This window comes from Chiloscyllium plagiosum, unplaced genomic scaffold, assembly GCF_037043375.1.
Source record: "Chiloscyllium plagiosum isolate Xiang-an unplaced genomic scaffold, Cpla_swu_hap1 HiC_scaffold_40, whole genome shotgun sequence".
Taxonomy (NCBI): Eukaryota; Metazoa; Chordata; class Chondrichthyes; order Orectolobiformes; family Hemiscylliidae; genus Chiloscyllium; species Chiloscyllium plagiosum.
Window position 1 is genome coordinate 1363494 of NW_028270178.1, and position 8255 is coordinate 1371748.

At 45.4% G+C, this 8255-nt stretch overlaps 1 pseudogene; it reads right to left on the bottom strand.

Annotated features, from left to right (window-relative positions):
* Positions 1-1569: 1569 nt before the first annotated feature.
* LOC148138277 (large ribosomal subunit protein eL33 pseudogene) lies at positions 1570-6691 on the bottom strand (annotated as a pseudogene).
* Between the last annotated feature and the right edge of the window lie 1564 nt (positions 6692-8255).

Consider the following 8255-nt stretch of genomic DNA (forward strand, 5'->3'; position numbering starts at 1 on the left):
ATCGATGCCCCTCTGTAACCCACAACATCTTTTGGCACTATCCACAACTCTACCTACCTTAGTGTCATCCGCAAATTTACTCACCCACCCTTCTACGCCAACATCCAGATCATTTATAAAAATGACAAACAGCAGTGGCCCCCAAACAGATCCTTGTGGCACACCACTGGGAACTGAGCTCCAGGATGAACCTTTCCCATCAGTCACCACCCTCTGTCTTCTTTCAGCTAGCCAATTTCTGATCCAAACCGCTAAATCACCTTCAATCCTGAATCTCTGTACTTTGTGCAGTAGCCTCCCATGTGGAACCTTATCAAACGCCTTACTGAAGCCCATATACACCACATCAACTACTTTACCCTCATCCACCTGTTTGGTCACCTTCTCAAATAACTCAATAAGGTTTGTGAGGCACGACCTACCCTGCACAAAACCCTGTTTATAAAATAAACCTAATCAAATTATTCCTTTCCAGATGATTAGAAATCCTAAATCTTATAACCTTTTCCAACACTTTACCCAGAACCGAAGCAAGGCTCACTGGCCTATTAGTACCAGGGATGTCCTGAATCCCCTTCTTAAACAAGGGGACATTTGCTCTCCTCCAGTCTTCTGGCACTATTCCTGTTGACAATGATGACATAAAGATCAAAGCCAAAGGCTCCGCAATCTCCTTCCTGGCTTCCCAGAGAATCCGAGGAAAATCCCATCCAGTCCAGGGGACTTATCTATTTTCAGATCTTCCAAAATTGCTAAAACCTCCTCTTTAGCTAGCCAATCCCATCTAATCTGGTAGCCTGTAGCTCCGTATTCTCACTAACATTGCCCTTTTCCAATGTGAATACTGATGAAAATTGTTCATTTAGTGTTTCCTGTGTCCTCAGATTCTACACAAAACTTCCCACTACTATCTTTGATTGGCCCTAACCTTACTTTCGATCTTACATCTCTGAATCCTCCTTCCAGCTCACCCTCCCTCCCTGCTTTGTGTCGCCAGCAAACCTGAAGATATTAAAGTGGGGGGGGGGGAGTGTCATTGATAAAATAGCTGAAGATGGATGGGCCTAGACATTACTCGGAGGAACTCCTGCAGAGATTTCCTGGAACTGAGATGACTGACCTCCAGGCTGCACAACCAGTGATGACTCCAATCAAGGGAGTGCTTCTCATGATTCCACTGACTGTAAGGACACTCACTCTCACCTTCCCTCTGGAACTCAGTTCTTCTGTCCATGTTTGAACCAAGGCTGTAATGAGGTCAAGAACTGAGTAGCCCTGGCAGAAACTAAACTGTGTGTCAGTAAACAGGGTACAGTTAAGCAAGTTTTGCCTGAAAGAGCATTTCACAGAGAAAAGTATAGCGCAGGATCAGGCCCTTCGGCCACACATCAACGTGCCAACCATGATGCCATTTTAAACTAATCCCATCTGCCTGCACATGGTCCATATCCCTCTTGTTCGCGCGTATCGAAATGCCTCTTAAACACTGCTATTGTATCTGCCGCTACCACCATGGTTTGTTTCCCCATCATGTAACAGTTTATTGTCAGTTCATGTACAGCTGTGCTTTTAGATCCTTGATGGGTACGGCACCACACGGATCCCATGCCCAATGGCTTTATTGGGCAGGTTACTGCTGAACTTTGCATGCCCCACGCCACTGTTTCCATCAGCACCGGTCACCTTACCCAAAATAACACAAGTCTCGTTTGGTTTACCACCAGGAGTTGCGGTCTTGTTCTTTGCTTTGTAGATATGCACATCTCTTAAGCAGAAAGGAGGACAGCAGATGCTGGAGATCAGAGTCAAGATCAGAGTGGTGCTGGAAACGCACTGCAGGTCAGGCAGCATCCGAGGAGCAGGAAAATCAACATTCCTGGCAAACACCCTTCATCAGGAATGAGGTAGGGAGCCTCCAGTATGGAGAGATAAATGGGGGGGTGGGGAGGGGGTGCTGGGGAGAAGGTAGTAAAGAGTACAATAGGTGAATGGGGAAGGAGGTGGTAGGTCAGAGGGGAGGGTGAGGGAAGGTAGCAAAGAGTGCAATAGGTGTATGGGGGGGGTGAATGGAGGTGATAGGTCAGAGGGAGGGTGGGGGAGGGTAGCAAAGAGTACAATAGGTGAATGGGTGTGGGGATGGGGGTGATAGGTCAGAGGGGAGGGTGGGGGAAGGTAGCAAAGAGTACAATCGGTGTATGGGGGGGGTGGGGATGGAGGTGATAGGTCAGAGAGGAGGGTGGAGTGGCTAGATGGGAAGGGAGATTGGCAGGTAGGACAGGTCATGAAGACAGTGCTGAGCTGGAAGGTTGGAACTGGGGTAAGGTGAGGGGAGGGGAAATGAGGAAACCGGTGAAGTCCACATTGATGCTCTGGGGTTGAAGTGTTCCGAGATGGAAGATGAGGCATTCTTCCTCCAGGCGTCGGGTGGTGAGGGAGTGGCGGTGAAGGAGGCCCAGGACCTGCATGTCCTGGGCAGAGTGGGAGGGGGAGTTGAAATGTTGGGCCACAGGGTGGTGGGGTTGGTAGGTGCGGGTGTCCCGGAGATGTTCCCTAAAGCGCTTTGTGAGGCAGTGTCCAGTCTCCCCAATGTAGAGGAGACTGCATAGGCAACATCTCTTACCCAAATATAATTTCCTTCTCATTATAGCAATAATCACCCTCAATCCTCAGTAGGGCAGTGTGCTCTCTCTGGTTTCAAAGGGCTTGTTTATATCTGGTAAACACGCCTCTGCACTGACCTGCTGTGTTTTTCCAGCACCACACTCTTGACTCTAATCTCCAGCATCTGCAGTCCTCACTTTAACCACAATCTTCCAGGCACCGTGAGATTACTTGAGAGAGTTTGACCACCCGCCCTGATACCAAGATGGAGGAAGAGAATGTTAAAGGAATGTTAATGATTTCTGCAATCGTTTTGATAATGATTGATAGTTGACTGATGAGGTGGTAACTGGATTTGTCCTTTTGTTTTGTACAGGACATACCTTGGCCTATGTTCTCCAATATCAGGGAGAGGCCAGTGTTGCAGCTGTACTGGAACAGCTTCGTGAGGTGTGCAGTAAGTTCTGGTGCACGCTTTCAGGACTGTTGTCAGACTGTTATCAAGACCCTCAGCCGTAGCCACATCCAATGCCTCCACCACTTCTTGATGTTGCCTGGAATGAACTGAGTTGGCTGGAGGCTGGCACCGGTGACACCGGGTTCCTCTGGAGATGGATCACTTCTGGCTGAAGGTTGTGGCAAATACTTTAGCCTTATCCTTTTCACAAATGAGCATGGCTGATCGATCATTCAGGATTTTGTGGAGTTTCAGTCGAGTGTGTTGAATCATGCACCACCATCCACGATTGGATGTGGCAGGACTGCAGAGCTTTGATCTGATCAGTTAGTTAGGAGGTCATCTAACGCGGTCTGTCACTTGCTGCTGTCGGGAACGCATGTAGTCCTTTGGTGTAGCTTCAGCAGGTTAACACTTGATTTTTAGGTGTGCCTGATGCTGCTGTTGCATGCCCTCCTGCTGGGTGGTGATTGTCATGTTGGAGATCGGCCACATATGAGTGGGAGCAGGTGGCAGGTTGTGTTGGTGTACATTTCTACTGCTGATTATGACTCACTATGTCTCAGTATGTCCAGTCCTGAGTGCTGCATCTGTTCAAAGTCTATCACATACAGTTCAGCGATAGCGACACCTCAGTTTTGGTGAAACTATCATTTAACTTTGGATATTGCTGTGATCTTTGATGATGGTCTTTGTTAAGGTCACAATACAAAGCTGAAAAAAATATCTGACAGGTTTAATTGGAAGCACTAGCTTTCGGAGCACTGCTCCTCCATCAGGTGGCTGTGGAGTACACAATTGTAAGACAGAATTGTAAGACACATTTGTGAAAAATTCTGTGCCCTACAATTGTGTACTCCATAACCACCTGATGAAGGAGCGATGCTCCGAAAGCTGGTGTTTCCAATTAAACCTGTTGGACTATAACCTGGGGTTGTGTGATTTTTAACTTTGTACACCCCAGTCCAACACTGACATCTCCAAATCATGAAAAATATCTGGACACGCTCCAGTAACTGCTCCATTTCCTTAAACCCATTTGGAGTTTCTAAAATTATAGACAAGGTTATCATTCATCTGACTACCAAATTATTACCTTTGAGTAAGTTAACTCCAGCAACAGGTCATTTCTTAATAAATTCGACCCCCACTTACTCTGTACAAGAGATCACATTCCAATTGCAGTTTATGCAACCAAACTTGTGTACACTCGCCTATTTGATAATGCTGTGAGTTTCACCGTAGTCTCTGACAGTAGATGACCTTAAGACCACAAGATACAGGAGCAGAATTAGCCTGTCAGCCTGCTGCATCTGCTCAACCATTCAAATGTGGCAGGTATGTTTCTCAGCTCCATTCTCCATCTTCTCCACACCACCCTGACACCTTCCTAATCAAGAACCTGTCTCTGTCTTCAACAGACTCAATGACTGGGTCTCCACAACTTTCAGAGGCAATGAGTCCCACAGACTCCCCACTCTCTGGCTGAAGAAATTCCTCCTCATCTCAGTTCCAAAGGATCGTTCCTTCACTCTGAGGCTGTGCCCTTGCATTCTAGTCTCCCCCAGTAGTGGAAACAGATTCTCCACGTCCAATCTGCCCGGGTCTCTCAGAATCCTGTACCTTTCAATTAAATCCACTCCCTCATCCTTGTAAACTCCATCAAACACAGACCCAGAGCCATCAACTGTTCTTCATTGAACAAGCCCTTCACACCCAGGATCACTCTTGTAAACTTTGGACCCCCTCCAATACCAGCACATCATGCCTTAGATATGGGGCCTGAAACTGCTCACAATATTCCAAATGAAAAGGGCTGCCTGTATCCCAACTTTGAGTCAAACTGGTTCTGTTTCCAAAGCAAGAAGTTATAAAATGTCACATCGACTGGCTGCCTACAGATTGTGTGCTTAATGAACAAAACAGAATCTATCTGCTAATACAAATCTGCAAATGCAAATTCACCACCTAGACTTACATATGTACATGTGTGTTTGAGTTTGTGTGCAAATGTGTGTGTGAGAGAGAGAGAGAGGGTGTGTGTGTGTTTGTGAGTGTGTGAGAGAGAGAGAAAGAGGGGAAAGAGTCCATGTGTGAGAGAGAAAGAGTGTGTGAGTGTGTATGTCAGAGGGAATGAGTGTGTCTGTGTGACAGGGAATGAGTGTGTGTGTGAGAGAAGGAATGAGTGTGTGTGTGAGAGGGAATGGGTGTGTGTCTCTCTGTGTATGTGCTTGAGAATGTGACGGAGTATATGCCTGTGAGTGGATGTGCACATGTGCATGCATGTGTCTGAGAGAAAGCGTGTGTATGAGTGTGTGTGTGTGAGACTGTGTGTGTGCACATGTGAGTGTACAGTGTAGTGGGGTCACCTGTAGTGTGACATGAACCCAAGGTCCCAGTTGAGGCTGTCCTCATGGGCACCGAACTCAACTGCAACAGGGATCTTGGGTTGATGTCACACGACAGGTGACCCCACTACACTATCCACCCTCACACACAAGCACACACACACTCTTACACATGATCATACTCACACTGAACATCTATCATATACATGCTCTCTCTCAGACACACTTACACACACACACCCACTCATGCGCACACTCTCATAGACATTTACTCTGTTACACCCATGCACACATTCTATCAAGCACACACACTCGCTCCCTCTCACCCCCTATTCATATAAAGACACACACAGACATACACACAGACATACACACAGACATACACACAGACATACACACAGACATACACACAGATATGCACACAGACACACACAGATACACACAGATACACACAGATACACACAGATACACACACAGATACACACAGACATACACAGACAGACACAGACAGACACAGACAGACACACACAGATACACACACACAGATATACAAAGACACACACAAACACACACACAGATATACACAGATATACACACAGATATACACACACAGATATACACACACACAGATATACACACATATACAGACACACATACACACAGATATACACAGACACACAGATATACACAGACACACACAGATATACACAGACACACACAGATATACACAGACAGACATACACACAGATACACAGACAGATATACACAGACAGACACACACACACACACAAAGATATACACAGACACACAGATAGATATACACAGACACACACACACACACAGATATACACACAGATATACACCACACACATACACAGATACACACACAGACATACACACAAACAGACATACACATACAGACACATACACACAGATATACACACACAGAGATATACACACACAGATGCACACATACACACACATGCAGAAATACACACACAGATGCACAAACATGCACACACACACACAGATATACACACAAACACACACACACGCACACAACACACACACACAGGTCTATAGTGTGAGTTTGCATTTGCAGATACATTCTACTTATCCACCTGTAACCTTTCAGCTTCCCCAGCACCCTCTCCTTACTGATGGTCACATTCCACTCACAGCTGCCCCTGACTCCTGGAAGTTCTGCTACATTGCAGGTGTCTTTCACTGTGTGAACTGATGCAAAGTTGCTTTCCAGTTCTTCTGCCATTTGTTTTCCCCCCATTACTACTTCTTAAGCGGTCCAACATCCACTCTAATCTCTCTTTAAGCTTTTACATATTGAAAAAACTCCTGCTATCTTTTTTTATGTTACTAACTAGCTTACACCTATTTTGATCTCCTCCCACCTTATCTTTTTTGTTTAGTTATCCTTTCCTGGGTTTTAAAGGCTTTGTAATCCTCTGGTTTCCCACTTATCTTTTCCACCCAAACCCACACTCTCTTCCCATCTACCTGTCCTTTTGTATCCTTGGATATTTAGTTCCCAGCCCTGATCTCCTTACAGCCCTATCTCTGTGAAACCAACAGCAATTGGTTATATACTCACACAGTTAAGTACAGCACTCTCAATCCTACATTGACTGACCCCCTTCTCATAGTTGTCCCCTGACCTGAAGTGAGATTCTTGACCCTTTCCATACTCTCTGTCGTAGTACTTGCTCTGGAAACTTTAATAACCTCTCCTGAGACGTCCCTCACCTTTTATTTAAAGTCTTTGTGACCTCAATTTACCTCGATATGTGTCATCAGTTCATAGAACACACAACATAGAACAATCCAGCGCAGAACAGGCCCTTCAGCCCTCAATGCTGTGCCGACCTGTGAACTATTCTCAGCTCGTTCCCCTACACTATCCTATCTTCATCCATGTGCTTATCTAAGGATTGTTTAAATCTCCCTAATGTGGCTGAGTTGACTACATTAGCAGGTAGGGCATTTCTCGCCCTTACCACTCTCTGCGTAAAGAACCTGCCTCTGACATCTACCTTATTCTGAACACCTCATGCATTAAGACACAAAAACTTTGAAGTTTGCTCTGTTGTCGAGTTTACCTCCTCTTTTATGGATCCTTGGTAAAATATGACATTCACATGTTCTGTACCATCCTTTTATTTTCTGATAGCAAACAACCCCATTACTAACCAGCAACACTACCTGCTCCCTTACCTTGTACTTTATGATTTTCTATGCAACTGAAAGCATGCACATACAACTTCCGCTATTTAATTTACAACCTTACCTGCAGCCCTAGTTCTGCAATTCGCGAGGACTCTGGACCCACCCAGTTTGTTTCAGGTGCAGACTGTCCCATCAGGACAGCCCTCTCCTTCCCCCTTGCTGGTGCTAATGTCCCATGATTTTGAATCTGTTTCTCCCACAGCGATCTTTAAGCCATATGTTTACCTCTTTAATCTTGTTGATTCTGTGGCAATTAGCTTGTGGCTCAGATAGTAATCTGAAGAAGATTAACATTTTGGTTCTCCTTTCTAATTTATCCTCTCATTTTCCCTCAGCAGAACACTGTTCCTCGTTCCACCAATATCGTTAGTACCAACCTGGACCATAACAACGAGATCCTTCCCCTCGTTTTGTGTGGGAAATGTTCAGCTCTCCCTTAGCACCTAATGACTTAAAGAATGCCACCATATCCTTTTCCTCAAATTTTGATAGTCTGTACAAAGCTAAGCATTTCCTGACCGTCTTTAGATCATGTCAAAGCTTTCCTTGTCAAACCATTCTTCAGCTGTGAAGTCCTTATATAACTATGTAACTCCAGGCCGGTATTC